Raw genomic sequence first — 16,940 nt, forward strand, 5'->3', positions numbered from 1 at the left:
TTGAGTACAAACGGATCATTCTTATCCGGTTTCTTTTCTCATCACCCGAACACAAAAAACACCAACACCATGATACAATGTTTATCCCAACAACTTCAATCTTACATTTTATCCATCCATAGGAACAATTGGGTTGGTTTATATGGTTAGATTGATGTTTTGATGGTTGATAATTCTCCATGAGCATAATGTCTAGATTTTAGTCATGATTATTTCTTTTAAACAATCGAATCAATCAATGTTTGTATAATGACATTGGTTCCCAACTTTGTCATTATGAGGGGGAGAAAATAGTATGATTGATTATTGATTAGGAGAAGAAATTAGAATGATTGATAAGGACAAGGAGAAAAGTTTGTGTTTGGCTGTTTCAATTGCTTTCAGAGATACTATCATTCAGCTTCTTGTTGAAAGTTTTCAAGTTTATTTGGAGTTCTTTTATCTTAAAATTTCATTTGTGACATCAACTCATCATTCTTCTTCAAAGGTTGTGTGACAATTTCATTCCAAACTACAAGAGTTCCAAATTCAAATTGAAGATTATTCATCTCAAAAGAAGAGAATATACATTCAAGATTTAACAAGAGATTTTTCAAAAATCGAAGAGACTTTGATTACTCATGAATTGAGGGGGAGCTTGATTAATTCATAAGAGACTTGTCAAATCCTCATTCAAATGGTTACTCTCAAAAGTGCTTTAGACGATGTGACAAAGATCAAAGCTTCAAAGGACAAAAGGCTGAAGATTCAAAACAAAAGAAGAAAAGCTTCAAAAAGAGTCTTCATCAAATTAAAGATCTTCAAGTCATACAACAACACTTTACCAAAAGCTACATTGCACACATCAAGAGGGAGAGTACATATTTCTTAAAATTCATTCCAAGACTTCAAAGTAAAGACTTCAAGATTCGAAGATTGAAGAATTCAAGACAAGTTCATACCTTCCGCACCTCAAAAGACAACTCTGATTCATGATTCAACAATCTTCAAAAATTCAAAACATACACACACTCATCATTCTCTATTCTAAAAGAACATTGAGAATCAACAAATGATTTAACTTCAAGAAGTCCAAGACCTAGAAAGAATCAAGTTCTCCAAAGAAAATGAGAAAGCTTTGAAGACTTGTTTCAACTCACCAATTATCTTCATCACCGGGCTCATCAAATTCATTCCTACAAGACAAAACAACACGTACTTCAGACCTTACAATATATCACTAAGGGGGAGAATGTTAGAAATCCAAAAGTAGTGATACATTGTAACTTAAGTTATGGACTTACTTGTTGTTAAGTCATGTGTTGATGATTTCTAAGGTTGAGGGGCTAATTGTGATAATTAGCATAGTTGATTTGTTTAGACTATAAATAGCCCTCAATTCCTTAGAAATCATAACATTAGCATAACTCTTGACATACATTCCATACCATTACACCTGAATAACACACTCTTGATCCCAATTCTCTCTCAACACACACACAAACACCAAGAACACACACACTAACCAAACACCATTGTTGATATGAATTCGAGTGATAAAATCGTGTTGTTACAATCACCAACATACTTTTATACTTTTTACTTAGGTGACCCAAAGTTGACCGGTTTACCGGTGATAGCAGGTAAATCGTATTTTCCATTTAAATAAATAATTACGTGTATATTAAGTGTCTTACGTGTACAATATTTTCCCTTTAAATAAACTGAAATACATCCCAACCCAAATAGTTCAACCCCAATACCCCCAAATCAGTTCGATGGTGATAAATTCCCAGAAACCAACCTTAATTTAACCCTAATTCAACACAAATTCATATAAAAATTTATCCCTAAGTCAAGATATCAACAAGCGTCGTTTTACAAAACACATACAGGTATGTTTCCCTAATTTGTTTGGAACCCTAATTTCTAAAATTGTGAGTCGTAAGTCACATAAACCCTAAATTTTAAATTTTTCTCTTTTTCTATTAACAGATATTGAATCACAATGTCAATGTTAACTATTAATTTGAATCACGATGGCCTATTCATTTACTGCCCTTTTAGATATCATGGTGGTATCACAAATGTTGTGACCGACATTGATTTTAGTGGGTTTACATATGAGGAGTTGGTTGAATTTGTACGTAAGATGTGTCCCGGTCATGCTAGTTGGAACTTATATTACGAATTTCCTTCCCATCCAATTACACATCTGTTAGAGCTTAAGAATGATAATGATATGAAGAGATTTATTGAAACAGGGGTTGCAAATGGTGATGAAATTGATATATATGTTGAGCATTCTGGGTATGACATCATTGAGATGATTAAAGGTATACTGTATTTTAGTTATCCCGAATATCCAAATTTTGATGATGAATTTGAGATAAGAAAAGATGTTCCAGAATATGTAGAACTTGAGATGGAAGGTGAAGATAATGTTATTTTCCTAATAGAAAACTGATGGATAAGTTTTTGTACTCTTTATGTGATGGTAATTTTTTATTCGTATGGATAGGAAGGTTAGAGAAGGGAAGAAGAACACTGAAGGGTTAAGAAAAGATGCGGAAGAAGATAAAGAGATCCCTGGAAAGTACAGAGTTGCAGATGGGGTCAGATACCCTGCCTATGATCCAACTCAACCTTGGAACCAAATGAAACCATTATTAGGAATGAGATTTGAATCACCAGAACAACTAAAGTTTTCTTTAATTAATTATACTATAGCTAATGGGTACCAATTATGGTACTACAAAAATGAATATCAGTCCTTGCTAGTGAAATATGACAGAAATGTGGAGGAAGGTAGATGTTCAAGCAAGAAAGGAAATAAGAATAAGTTTGTAGGAAGAGAGGCAAGAAATTTGAAGTTGGGGAAAAGGGTCAACTAAAAAACAGGGTGAATGCAGCAATGCAAAAGGTGAATGCAACAAGGCAGAGGGTGATTGTAGCAAGGCAGCAGAAAAAGAAGCCCCTTTGTCACCTAGGAGAACAAAACATATGGCTAAAAGGTTACCAACAAAAACATGCCCCTTTAGACTCTAGGCTTCATGGATGCAATCTGAAAAATCTTTTCAGATAAAAACACTAGTAGATGAACATTGTTGTTTACGAAGGTATAACTTAGGGTCTCTAGTTACATGTAAATGGATTGCAGTGCATTATGCAAATAGGATACTTGAGGATCGTAAGTTAAGCTATAGAACTTTGCAATAGGAAATCAAGGAAAGGTTTCTAATAGATGTATCCATTGGGCAGTGTAAAAAGGCAAAGCTTTGTGCACTTCATGATTATGGGGGTGGTTTGAAAGAGCATTATGCAAAATTATGGGACTACAGACAAGAACTTTTGAGATCAAACCCTGGTTCAACAGTTGCATTAGATGTGGACCTAAATGGAAGCCCATAATTTAAACATACCATCGAGTAGGGGCATACTAAAAAACGTCTTCTAGGGTTGTTCGATGTCCACGAAGTGCGCAATTTTAGTGGTTGTTTACAATCACAGTGATATTGAATGTTGTTAGATGAGGAAGAAGACATGCTCAGTTTAGGGTTTATTTGGGGGAAAAAGTATTTAGGGGGAAATGAAATTGGGGGAAAATGGAACATAATCTATTTTTTATACACATTTTTTTGAGTGGGAATCCAAGACAGCTTAAAAAGTAATACATGTCAGCGCCACGTCATCATGAAACTGTGAAACTGGTAAACCAGTCAACTTTGAGTCAACCAGGTAAAAAGTATAAAAGTATGTTGGTAATATATAGTGATATACGAGTTCAATGGGCAACCATATAAATGAGGTAAAGTATGTTAGGTCCAGATTTACTGGACTCGCTCCAAACGTGTCTACTGGAACCCTATGAAAATTTGTCCAGAAATTATGTGAAGACCAGTGAACAACTTACTTATACAGGAATCTGGATTCCACCAGATTCGTTCACTGGACTTCACTCCAGTCAAGATCTTTCCTCTGAAGAACATTCTCACTGAAGTCGAAGACTGAAGTCTGAAGAAAGAAGTCTGACAAATAGCAGAGCTCACTAGAAGACTTACCAGATCTCCTGACTGGAGTCCTTGTCAGTGTTCTAGACCTTACAAGTCTGAACATTGATTACGAGGAATTGACTTTATGCCTTTACATGCCTTTACCCGGACAATCCATTTGTCCTTTGTTAAAAGCCTTACACGCATGTAAAGGTGGTTGGTTAATTAAAAGACAAGTCACTATCATGTGACTTTATTCTTGTACTTTAATCAATGCATTTAAGGAATTAAAGTAATTTCCTTAAATGCATGTAACCATATTTGTACGGCAAAAAGAATATTATATTTTTTCTTTTTGCCTATAAATACCAAGTCACTTCCTCGTCCAAATTACATACTTTTGCAATTTGGTGCCTTTGCTCAAATACTCTCAATCTAAACAGTTATACTTCACAACTTTAAGTATTTCGATCAAAGAGTTTATTTAGCAAAGTTAGATCACTTGTAATTCATAGGTTGTTTAGATACTTACTTTGTAATATCTTGTTCTGCAACAACATTGTATTTTATTTAACATCAATAAATAAAATACACTTGAAAATTACATTGTGTCTCACCATTTACTTACTTGCTTATCTTTATATTGCTTATCTTTATAATGCTTAAGTACGTATTACGTTATATATATTCTTGCATTTATATTTATCATAATACTAGTCCAATCTAGTGCTTACTTGACGTTTCATACTAGTCCTATCTAGTGATTACTTGACTTGTTATTCTACACTTGTGTGTTACACCATCGAGTGAGGAACTTCACAATTGGTATCAGAGCATAAGGCTAACATACTTGCCTAGATCTGCATTTTTCTCGATGGCCAACCCAGAGAATACACAAGGAAACCCTTTAAACACTGGAACTCCACCCATAAATGAATTTGAACAAACTAATGACCATGCTAACAATAATCCACCACCACCACCTCCTATTCCTGCTTCTCCACACGTGCATGTGCACTACTCAAACACTCCTGTTCCCAAATTTAGTGGGAATGGCGATGAATTTGGCACGTGGAAAGCTAGGATGTTATTACATGTTACTGTTATTGAGAGGAATATGCTTAAAATTTTAAATGAAGGACCCTATAGAGCAAGAAGTCCTCTCAATCCACTTCTTGATCCAACTAGAGCAAGATCTGGGAGGGAAAAGAGAGAGGAACACTGGTCTGAAGAGGAAAGGAGACTGGTCAATATTGACACTACCTTAAAAGTCATGATCCTCGGGGCCGTTCCTGAAGCTCTTATTCCCACACTGATGCTTTATCACAGTGCCAAAAGCATGTGGGATGAACTAGTGAACCAGTATGAAGGTGGTGATGATACTATTGTTACCAGGAAAGTGGCTTTGAATAAGAAGTACGAGTCATTTTTTGCCCTACCCAATGAATCATTAACTGGTACCTACACCAGATTTATGTCCATCATAAACCAATTGAGAGGGCTTGGGGTAGAAAAAGACAAGGACATACTTCTTGAAAAATTTTGTGATAATCTTCCTTCAAAATGGTCTCATATGATCGTGGTCTTGAGATAAGGTAAAACCTTGCAATCCCATACTCTGTCATCTTTGTATGGAGCCTTCAGATTCACTGAAGAGAATCAAGCCCAGAGAATTGAGGCAGAAAAAGATGCTATTAAACATGCTTCCAGTAGTTCCCCTGTGGTTAGTCATACTGAACCACCATGTGCAACATTAATGTCTTCCGAGAATGTATTTTCGATGAAGAAGATGATGTCTGAATTAATGGATTCTGAAGTCATGAATGATATCTCTCCAGATTATGATGAAACTGATAGTGATGATCTGATGGCTATGATGGCTAAAACGTTTAACCGTTTCAAAGCCAGAGCTAACAGACCCACTGGACACATTGCACCCAGTTCTTCCGCTGACAAGACCAATCTGACATGCTTTAAGTGTGGCAGAAAAGGTCATTTCACGAAAGAGTGCAAGTCCAATCAGTTTGTATCACAATCTGGTCCATCAACTTCTTATAACAAGCCTGATGATAGCTACAGATTAAAATAAAAAAAATTAAGGCTCAAATTGCTCTTATGTCTGCAGAAAAAGATAATAATAAATGCATGGTAGCTAAAGAAGAATGGGTTCCCTCTGATGACTCATCTGTTGCTATTGAAGAGGAAAGAGATTGTTGTTATATGGCTCTAGCTGATGAAGAGCATCTGGTGAAAGAAGATGTCACATCTGGAAGATGGGTGGACATTATCATTAAAAAGGTAATAGATTATGACAAAGAAACTGATCTTGAATTAAAATTGGACATTGCTGAAGCTTTAAACTCTGATTTAATGTTTGTGGAAACTGTTCGTTCAGAAATGTCAAATAATTTTGAAACAGATTTTTTTGAAATATCAAACTTACAATCTAAGTTTTGAATTGCAAGATGAACTCGCTTTCAAAGCACAAGTTTTGGTTACTGAACAACTGGTCCAAGAAAAAGAAGAACTGGAAAGTATTTTATCAAAGGAAAAACATGTTATCCAGTCATGGCTTGAGACCAAGAAACCATATGATGCTGCACGTAACCAGTACCCCTCCCAAAAACGTGCATATCTGGGGGTGATGTCAATGCTGCTGCATTAATACCTGTTGTTGACCGATTGCCTGAAGTGTTAAAACCTAGCACTATCTATGATGAACCAACAACGCCCAAAACTTGTATTATTCCTCCTGTTCAATTGTCTGAGGTTAAGTGTGGAGCTCCCCAGATGAATGCTCCAGTCAAGAAGGTTAAGCAGAATAAACCTTTGCCTCAATCATCTTCTAAAGAACCCCAGGTTCAGAAAAAGAAGAATGTTGTTCCTCCACCTAAGCCAAAAGTACAGTCATCTGGAAAGGCTGTGGTGTCATCTGAAGAAAATATTTTGTTAAGGCTGGAGAGTCAGTTTCAACTACTGGCTCGTCAAGTTCAAAGTTGTAATGCAAGAATTAACAATTTTGAGAGTACTTCATCTAGCCCTAAACAAAATACAAAAACTTTTTCCAAGAAAGAAAAATCCAACACACCTGTTGATAAGAAAAAGAAAAAGGTTTCAAAACTGTCAGTTCCAGTGGTGTTTACTGAGAAACCCACTATTTTTGAAAGTGAAATCAACCAGATACCAGCTGGTATCCATCCTTGTGGATCCAGAGAACCCATCAGTCGATGGGTTCGCAAACCTTTAAACTAATAATCTGGTGGATGTGCAGGGCGATCGAAAGAAATATATTTGGTATCTTGACAGCGCTGCTGGCAGGACAATGACCGGATGTAAGACCCTGCTGGAGGAGTTCGAAGTTTCAGACGGACCCTCCATTACTTTTGGAAATGATGGTTCTGGAAAGACTGAGGGATACGGTGTTCTGAATAATGGTCAAGTCAAATTCAGACGAGTGGCTTATGTAAATGGGTTGAAATATAACCTCATAAGTGTGAGCCAGTTGTGTGATGATGGCTACCAGGTGTTATTTAACATCTCTCAAGGCATCGTATTTAATAAGGATTGGAAGGTAGTACTGATTGCTCCAAGAAAAGGGAATGTGTACGTGATGGATATGGAAAGCTCTCCTTCAAAGCAGTATTTCTATACCAAGGCTGATGAAGACACAAACTGGCTATGGCATAAAAGGTTATCCCATTTAAATTTCAAAAACATCAACAAGTTGTCCAGAAAACAACTTGCAGATGGGATACCTTCTGTCTCCTTCAAAAACGAAAGGCCATGTCCAGGATGTGAGATGGGGAAGCAGAAACGCACCAGTTTCAAGATGAAACAGAATTTTAGCATATCTGAACCTCTTCATATGCTTCATATGGACCTTTTTGGTCCAGTGAATGTTCAGACTCGTGCTGGTAAGAAATATACCCTGGTAATTGTTGATGAATACTCCAGATATTGTTGGGTAATATTTCTAAGGTCAAAGAATGAAACTGCTGCTGAATACTCCGAAAAGTGTGTCAGTTAAGAAGTGATTATGGAACAGAATTCCAGAATGCAACTCTGGAGAAATTCTGCACTGACACTGGCATCTCCCAGAATTTCTCATCAGCACACACTCCAGAGCAGAATGGAGTTGTAGAAAGAAAGAACAGAACGCTGATAGAAGCTGCCAGAAGTATGCTTGCTGAATCTGGTCTTCCTAAAATGTACTGGGCTGAAGTGATTGCCACTGTTTGTCACACCCAAAATCGCTCAGTATATGTGAAGAGATACAAGAAGTCATCCTATGAAATATTGAGAAATAGAAAACCAAATATTGGTTATTTTCACGTTTTTGGATGTCCAGTATACATCCTGAACGACTCCAGTCAGTTAGGCAAATTTGATGCCAAAGCTGATGAAGGATATTTCTTAGGATATTCAGCCATTCGCAAAGCCTTCAGAGCCTTCAGAGCCTCCAGGAGTCAATTCATGTCACATTTGATGAGTCAAATGAAGCAATCAATAAAAAGCCAACCCTTAATTCTCCCCCAGAAAGTCCAATTATCTTTGGTGAATCTGATCCTATCAACTACAATAAAGATTCATCTGAAGATGTTTCCAGTCATCCTGACTTGGAACTAGTGCAAATTAAAAAACCTCCTAGTAATACTTCATTTTATCCTTCAATAAGTTTCAAACTACCCTCTGAACTTGTTATTGGATCAGATGTTCGTACTCCTCCTCCAGTATCAGATTCAATTGATTTTGAGCCACTAATTCAAGAAATGCCTTTAAATGAAGAATTTCATGATGCAAATCGTGATCTTACAGATTCTGATGAAGATGCTGAAGTTGTCTGGCAAGATCCCATTCCAGAAAATCAATTGAATTCTTGCACTGATATTGTTGTAAGAAACAATCCTGGTCAATACTCTAAATGGACAAGAGCTCACCCAATCAACCAGATTATCGGTGACTCCAGTAGAGGGGTTCAGACCAGAAGTGCCTCCAGTGAACAATGTTTATATGTCAGCTTCTTATCACTGATTAAACCGAAGAAGATTGACGAGGCAATGAATGACCCAAGCTGGGTGATAGCTATGCAAGAAGAGCTTCACCAGTTCGAATGAAATAAAGTTTGGAATCTGGTTCCTCCTCCAGTTGGCAAAAAGAACCAATTGGGACCAGATGGGTCTTCAAGAATAAGGTTGATGAAGATGGTCATGTGATCAAAGGTAAGGTGAGAGCTTCAAGCCCGATTTCTGGTGGTACACCCCCCACACAAGCACCGCCCGACGAAGGGGGGAGAAATAAGGCCAGATTGGTGGCACAAGGGTACGTCCAGACAGACCTTGACTTTGAAGAAACATTTGCACCACTAGCAAGGTTAGAAGCCATCAGAATGTTTTTAGCCTTTGCTGCTCATCATAAGTTCAAGGTCTACCAGATGGACGTAAAGAGTGCATTTTTGAATGGAGAATTAGAAGAAGAAGTTTATGTCAAGCAACCTCTAGGCTTCATTGATGAAAAGCATCCACATTGGGTATATCGTCTGGACAAGGCACTGTATGGCCTCAGACAAGCCCCTCGAGCCTGGTATGATACTCTGACCAAACATTTATCAGAAAACGGTTTCAAAAGAGGTGCAATTGACAATACCTTATTTATTCTTCGTGAAAAAGGTAATCTTCTGTTGGTACAAGTTTATGTTGATGATATTATTTTTGGTTCTACTGATGAATCTTTGTGCAAGAAATTTTCAAAAATCATGTCTTCAAAATTTGAAATGAGTCTGATGGGTGAATTAACATTTTTTCTTGGACTCCAGATTAAACAAACCAGTGATGGTATTTTTATTAATCAAGAAAAATATGTTAGAGATATTTTAAGAAAATTCGATATGAATTCTTCACCTTCAAAATCAACTCCAATTTGTGCACCTTTAACAATAGATTCAGACGCTGATAGGAAGCCAGTGAACACCACTGCCTATAGAGGCATGATTGGCTCACTAATGTATTTAACTGCCAGTAGACCAAATATAATGTTTGCAACATGTCTTTGTGCCAGATATCAGTCTAACCCAAAAGAATTTCATCTGGCGGCTGTAAAGCGCATTTTGAAGTACCTTAAGGGTACTCCCAGTTTGGGTCTTTGGTATCCCAAAGGCTCAGGCTTAGATCTAATGGGTTATTCAGATTCAGATCATGCAGGTTGTAAGATAGACAGGAAATCCACTACTGGTGGATGTCATTTCCTTGGTGACAAACTGGTGAGCTGGACCAGTAAGAAGCAAACTTCAGTTTCTTTATCCACTGCTAAGCAGAATATGTGTCTGCAGCCAGTTGTTGTGCTCAGATACTCTGGATGAAGCACCAGTTGCTTCATTATGGTATTAAGTATTCAAAGACTCCTATCTTTTGTGATAATACCAGTGCCATTGCTATCTCAAACAATCTAGTTATGCACTCCAAGACGAAACACATTGATGTCAGGTATCATTTTATTCGCGATCATGTAATGAAAAATGATGTTGAAATCCACTTTATTCCCACTGATAAACAACTTGCTGACATATTTACAAAACCTTTGGATGAGATAACTTTTCAAAATCTTGTCAGTGAGTTGGGAATGTTGAACCCTTAATCTGGAACCTTGTTATGAACGCCTTTGTGACACTGGCAGGGTTCTTTGATTCCAGATTTATAAATCTATACCAGTAAAGCTATTGAACGCCTTTGTGATACTATCTTTGCATTGATAGATTTATAGATCACCATTCCAAGGGAAAAGACTCTGACCACATTTTTTTTTATCTAAGTTTCAGGGGGAATTTATTAATTTATTTTCTCACTGGACAAATTTTTCTGGAAAATGTTTCTAGTACCTTGTAAATGTGTCCCTCTCATTAATACTGGATAAGTTGATGTGCATGTTTGAAGTGACTTCAGTCGCTTTGTAAATGTGTCCCTCTCATTTGTTTATATTAGTTGATGTGCGTGTTTGAGGATTACCAGAATGGTCAAATCTGGGTACTTACTGGACTGTCCCTCCAGTGTACCAATAATGCATATTCTGCTGGCCTAATCCACCAGTGAAACTGGAGTGTCCAGTCAACCTCCAGATGCATTAAAATGAGTTTGTATGTGTCAAATCATTATATTTTTTTAATACTTGAGGCAAGTGCATGCCAACCTTACAACTTTTTTTCATCTGGACAGTTATTGTTCAACTTACGTGGCATAACTTTTTCAACTTAAATGATGGTTTTGTTACCTTGGGAAGACCAAAAGTGCATGTTGGTAATTTTTGTGGGCTGTCAACCGTCATACATTTATGTGTGATGGGAAACATTAAATGCGGATGTCAAAACCGATCAAAATTGTTTTGAAATTTTTCAAAATTATCGTTTTGAATTCCATTTTCTCTTTCCTCTATAAATACCCACATTTACCTTCACTTTCAGTTTCATCTCGAAAATCATTTACTCCCATATCTTCAAATTCCTTCATTTATTTCCTTCTTCATTTACTCTCTAATCATCATCATCTCTCTTATTAAATTTCCGTTATCAATCTTAAATTCCTTCACTTTCATCTTCAATTATCTCAATGGCTCCTAAATCATCTCCTAAAAATCTTCTAGCCGCAAATTATGCTCCTGCCAATAATGTCAAAAAGGCAAATCATATATCTCTTTCTGCCGATGCCATCCGCATAAACATGAATAACTGGATGGCCAAACCCTCAACAAATCACTCTGCAACATCCATCATTGGAAAGTTGAATACCTTCTTCCTAAGCAGTCCACTCTATGGTGCCCTAACCTTAAATCCGGGCAAAATGTATCACGACTATCTTTGTGAATTCTGGTATACTGCAGTGTATGTGGAAAGTGATGAATCTATCTACTACACACTAAAACAAGGCACCAAAAGCTTCACCATTACTGTTGATTCCCTCAGAGATGCCATGAGGATGAATTATTTTGATGAGAATGAAATGCCCGTTGAGATTCCCTTTGGCATCAATACAAGGGAAGTGTGCAGGTTGATGGGGCACACGGAGATAGTGGACGAGAATGGTCAGCTGCTCACGAAGGACACTGTATATATGAGCAGGCTGACAGATTCATAGAGATATTTCTTCACTCACCTTGTTGAGTGTTTGGGTGGCAGTTTTGGAGGTTTAGATCAGATAAACCAGACACTGCTCCAGATTGCCTACTGCTTGTGGCATGGGTACAGGGTGGACTTTGCCCAGATTTTCTTTAATGATCTGGTGGACAGATTGAAGGTAAAGAGCCGGAAAGCCTTCATCTCATTCATTCGATTTATGTCCATCATATTCAGAAGGGACTTGAAGAATGAGTACTCTGTAAATACAACTCATTTTTCAATATGTGAATATCTGAGGGACCTCAACCAGTTGACCTCATCTCCTACTGAGGTCGACATTTCATCGGTGATGCTTTATCAATTCGGAATTCAAGAAGATGCAATTGCATCATCACCTGATGAGGAGGTTGCTGGTGAGCCTCATAACAATGAGGAAATTTATGAAGATGTTACTGCTGAAAGGGTGCAACCTATTTCCCAGATAGCCCTAGATCTTCAGCAGCATGCTGAGAATATTGTTGAAATTCCACCCAATCCCACCAGGCCAAGAAACAGAACTCGTCATCTTAGGAGAGACAGAGTTCTAGTATCATCTCTTTCAGAATCCTCTCATCTGGATTCTGGAGATTTAGTTCAGGAGATTGCCCCAGCAACCACTTCCTTAGTACCAGTAGAAGGAAGTGGTGAAGAAGAAAGAGTGTCTGGCTCACCTCTTGTCATACCAATATCTACTGCTGAAAGTGGGGACATCATGGCTGCTGATGGGTCCTTAATAGTTGAAGAGGTTGAGGGGGAACAAGTTGGGCAGATTGAAGGAGATAATCTGGAGCAAGGGGCTCAAATTGATTTGAATGTAGGAGTGGAAAGTGTTCAAGTAGAGGACCAGGCAGGTAGAACCGGCCCAGATTGGGATATGGTTGATTCTCCACTGTCTGAAGACAACGATTTTGATGTTAATATGAGTTTTCTGGGAGAAGAAGAAATTGATCGCACCATCCACTCTTTTTCCCAGTCAATTCTATCTGATATGCCTCCTCCACCCCCAGAAAATACACCAACACCCCTTCCAGAACAAACAACAACTACAACTTTTGAATCACCAACTGCACCAGAAATTCAACATTCTGAACCACTGGCAGTCACCCAACCAACTGAAAATATCACAAGGGTGTTGCCAGTATCATCAATCACCAGAATCACCAGTCCTTCCAGTGGTCTCTCCTCTTCTTCTTCAACCGAGGTCCAAGGCCTTTTTGATAAGGTGGCGGACCTGGAGAGATCACTTCAGGCTTCTTCTCAGGTTATTTCTGACTTCAAATCTCTTATTTCCAATAATCTTAAGTCAGAAATGAACATATTTGCTGAAAATGAGAAGATAGTCTTTGAGAAGCTGGATGAACTTGTTGGGGCAACAAATAGAAATTCTGAATCAATACAAGTTGCAGTCCAGGGTATCAAGGAGGATATGGTGAGAACTGTTCAGACTGCCATTCAAACTGAAGTTGCTCAACCTCTGGCAAGTCTGACAGGTGAAGTTCAGAATTTGACCACCAGAATAAGCTCTCTGGAGAGCAGGCCAACCCTGGAGAAAAACTCAGTTGTCAGCACCCTTAGTGATGAAGTTGTTAGAAAGTTCAGGGGAGATATGTTGAGAGAATTCACTGAGGAGGTGTCTGAAACTCTTCTTAGAAATCTTCGTGATGGGTTGTTGCCTGAAGTAATGAAGATGATCGACACCCAGTTGCCTCGCCACTTTCCTCAAGATCTTGAAATCATTAAAAAGGAAGTGATGCAGTTGAGGAAAACTGTGAACAACATTGCTCCAGTGTCTGGTCGAACCTTTGACTCTGCTGGCAGACATAAGCTGGATCAGGTGTGGAATCATCTTCAATCTGGAGATGCTTCCAAGGGGGAAGGTTCTGGTTCTGGTATAGAGAAAGTTGGTGATCTTCAGAAGAAGATCGAAGTCTGGAAGAAGGTAATTGGACAAGATGTCACTGGTACTGAAGCCAATGGACAAATTGAAGAAGAGGCTGCTAGTACTGATGCCAGTGAGCCAGTGTTTGAAGAGTTCCTAGACATCCCAACCACAATGAAAAGTATCAAGAGAAAGAAAGTGGTGTCTAGGGAACCAACAGATGAAGCAGAAGAGAAATATGTGTCTGCTGATGAGGCCAAGGCAAAGAGACTGGAGCAAGAGTGCATCTTAATTGAAATTTTCAAGAAAAATCTAAAAGATGACTTGATTGCCCACCAGTTAGATATGGCCAGGCATGGGACTCTGGATTCTTACAGCACTGGCAGGTTGGGCGTACAAATTGAAGTATACAAAAAGATGAAGGATGATCCTAGGCTGAAAAAATGTCTGGATGCCTTGGATGATGTCTATATTCGATCCATGTATGCTCAGGATGAACAAGTATATGATTCTGAAATTTATGGTGTGAGCATACTAGATCTTATTGCCCAGAGAAGAGAAGAATTGAAAAATCTCCAGCAACAAGTAAGGAGTAATGCAACTGCTCTGGAGCATAAATATAGGAAGAAGGTTAAGGGTTTGCCCAAGGCACCAGCCAGAAAAACCAAAGCTGCCAGAGATGCAAATCTTAGCACCTTCATTCCCTTGAACACTATTGAAAGGATTAATAAAGAAAAATTTCAACAAGTTGCTGAACAGAGAAAGGTGTCCAGGGAAGTGGATGAAATGGTAAAAAGGGCTCAGACAAAAGAAAAGTATGAACATTTGTCACAATTTAGAGCTGATGTCCGATCAATACTGGGTGCTGAGATCCATCTGGCAGAAAATCATGACAACTTCTCAAAGTTCCATGTCAAACTCTTCAGAGAAGGGAACTTTACTGATGAAAGAAAAGACACATCAATCAGGGCTTTCGGATGGTCAGAACTAAGAGAGATTGGCCTTTCATTCAGGGGTAAAGATGTCTCCCATGATGTTAAGTACTTTATGAAGAGGATTGGCAAGGAATGGATGAGGAAGGAACTGATGGAGATGGAGCTGGCCTTAAGGACTTCTCTTACTACTTCTTCATCTCCAGGTGTAAAGAGGAAGGCCACTGAAGAGCCATCTGGGCAAGCTGAAAAGAAAAAGGCCTGAATTTGATAGTGTACTTGTATTTTTTTATGTTGATAAAATTGTAACTTTCCTCCAGTTGATGTCTGTAAATATAAGTTGCAATTCCTAATTTTCACAAGTACTTATCCAGATTAAGTCTAGAAATTAAAATGTATAAACTGGGAACACTAATGATCTATAAAGTGGCTCTCCAGAAACTCAAATTAGACTTAGTCAAATTTTCCAAGCACAAACTTGTATAGATAAAAGCTTGAAAATCCTTGCATAACTTCTAAACAAATAGGGGGAATTTGTTAGGTCCAGATTTACTGGACTCGCTCCAGACGTGTCTACTGGAGCCCTCTGAAGATTTGTCCATAAATTATGTGAAGACCAGTGAACAACTTACTTGTACAGGAATCTGGATTCCACCAGATTCGTTCACTAGACTTCACACCAGTCAAGATCTTTCCTCTGAAGAACATTCTCACTGAAGTCGAAGACTGAAGTCTGAAGAAAGAAGTCTGACAAATTGCGGAGCTCACTGGAAGACTTACCAGATCTCCTGACTGGAGTCCTTGTCAGTGTTCTAGACCTTACAAGTCTGAACACTGATTACGAGGAATTGACTTTATGTCTTTACATGCCTTTACCCGGACAATCCATTTGTCCTTTGTTAAAAGCCTTACACGCATGTAAAGGTGACTGGTTAATTAGAAGACAAGTCACTATCATGTGACTTTATTCTTGTACTTTAATCAATGCATTTACGGAATTAAAGTAATTTCCTTAAATGTATGTAACCATATTTGTACGGCAAAAAGAATATTATATTTATTCTTTTTACCTATAAATACCAAGTCACTTCCTCGTCCAAATTACATACTTTTGCAATTTGGTGTCTTTGCTCAAATACTCTCGATCTAAACAGTTATACTTCACAACTTTAAGTATTTCGATCAAAGAGTTTATTTAGCAAAGTTAGATCACTTGTAATTCATAAGTTGTTTAGATACTTACTTTGTAATATCTTGTTCCGCAACAACTTTGTATTTTATTTAACATCAATAAATAAAATACACTTGAAAATTACATTGTATCTCACCATTTACTTACTTGCTTATCTTTATATTGCTTATCTTTATATTGCTTAAGTACGTATTACGTTATATATATTCTTGCATTTATATTTATCGAATACTAGTCCAATCTAGTGCTTACTTGACGTTTCATACTAGTCCTATCTAGTGATTACTTGACTTGTTATTCTACACTTGTGGGTTAAACCATCGAGTGAGGGACTTCACAAAGTACGTTGGTCATCCAGTGACTTAACTCTTCTCTTTAATACATACATATATTTACCTAGCCATTGGAGAAAAAACGGCTCCCAAGACTGTATATCTTTGTAGCTTTTCATTACCCATATGGGAAGGTCACGGTTTTTATCATCAAATATGCATAAACCTTCTTTATAAATCCGGAGGCGGGTATGTTTATGATCATACTCACATATGTCAAGTTCGGGTGTAGGAATTTCTTCAAATTCATCAAATACCAGTGAAGTGCCCCATTGCATAAAATACCGGCAGAGCCTCTACCAAGAAAACATGTCAATTGTACTTCCTTATGAAGTTTCCAACTATCTGATTTCAAAGATGACAAATGGAAGCTTGTAAAATTCTCCTTTTCTTTACATATGCCTAAAATAACCTTGTAATCATCCGAGGACGATTCATAACCAAAACCATAAAGATATGGTATCATAGCTCGAACGAAAGCATTGGGATTAAGA

This window comes from Erigeron canadensis, chromosome 3, assembly GCF_010389155.1.
Source record: "Erigeron canadensis isolate Cc75 chromosome 3, C_canadensis_v1, whole genome shotgun sequence".
Taxonomy (NCBI): domain Eukaryota; kingdom Viridiplantae; phylum Streptophyta; class Magnoliopsida; order Asterales; family Asteraceae; genus Erigeron; species Erigeron canadensis.